The sequence below is a fragment of the Etheostoma cragini genome, chromosome 11 (assembly GCF_013103735.1).
Source record: "Etheostoma cragini isolate CJK2018 chromosome 11, CSU_Ecrag_1.0, whole genome shotgun sequence".
NCBI lineage: Eukaryota > Metazoa > Chordata > Actinopteri > Perciformes > Percidae > Etheostoma > Etheostoma cragini.
The window spans coordinates 25,619,159-25,620,496 of NC_048417.1; positions in this window are offsets into that span (position 1 = coordinate 25,619,159).

Here is a 1,338-nt window from a genome sequence, read left to right on the forward strand (position 1 = left end):
CCCCCCCCCCCCCCCGTGTCCGTGGTACAGACGGGGCACCGATTATGACTGGCGCGCATAACGGCTTTGTGACTCCTGCAGAAGTCGCTGGACAGTAAGTTGCTGACTTTTCACTGCGTCAGGCACCAAGAAGACCTGTGTGCTCAAACATTTCCTCCGGAATGCACAGAAGTAATGAATGTTGTCATTCAGATTCTGAGCAAATTAGTGGCGAAAGGTTTAAATCGCCGTCAGTTCCGTTCGTTACTGGATGAGCTGGGAACAGCCAGAGTGGCTGGGAAAGCTCCACGTCTCGTGGACATGACAGCGCACCTGAACACCTGAACACAGCTCTTCACTCTGACAGTGCCGCCATGGTAGAGACTGCTCGTGTCAGTCAGAGTGAGGCAGCACCCTTAAACCCTCTTCTCAATCAGACTGTGACTAGATCTGGACAAGTTTGCAAACCAGTCACCAGGCTTAACCTGTAGACCAGTGACGGTTTGGGACAGTGGGAAAATGAGTGTTGCCACTGATGGTGATAATTTTGTTCATGGTAAATTCAGGTTACTGAAATTGATGCGGCAATTTTGAGTTAAAAACCAATTACTAACAGTACTATTCTATTATATAGGTCAGCGTGAAAGTATGGTTTGGTTTGTGTGCCTATAGTGGCAAGTGTTGCCACAATAGTCATTTTCAGTTTGACTTAATGTTGCAGGATAGAAAAGGGGGGGAGATGTGATATAAGAATGTTTTATTTGCCTGTTCATTGACATGGGTTTATGGTAGCACAGAGAATAAGTGAGATCTCGCAAAAGCCTTGCACGTTATTATGAGAATGTATGTGATTTTTACTGGAACAACTGCATGTGTTCAAGAAAAAGAATAGCTCCAGCTAAAGAGTATTAAGCCTCCAAAATTATTATTCTACAGTAAATTTGCAGGAACACCAAAAGCGGGGGGAACATGGGTTGATATGTGGATGAAAACTTGGGATGTCTACACAACTGTGTGAGTCGATTTACTTTAAAAAGCTCGCCACTTGACTGGAACCACAGTTCAAAACACCTGGTGATGTCTGTCTTATTTAGACTGTTGATGTCTGTCTTCTTTAGTCTGTTGGCTGTTTAGATTTTCTTTATCAGTCTGTTTAGCGACTGTTGCCGTAATTCTAAGCCAATAAAGGGTTTTCAATCGGGTGGAGAGGACAGCGATGTTGTTGTGTTTTTAGTGGTTCCTATTCTAAGCCTAGGAAGTGTGGCTGTCCATCAGGTGGAGAGGAGTAGAAAGTACTGATATTCGTGTTAAAATCTAAGGTAAAAGTAAAAAGTTGCCAAAAAATAAATAGTAAAGTAA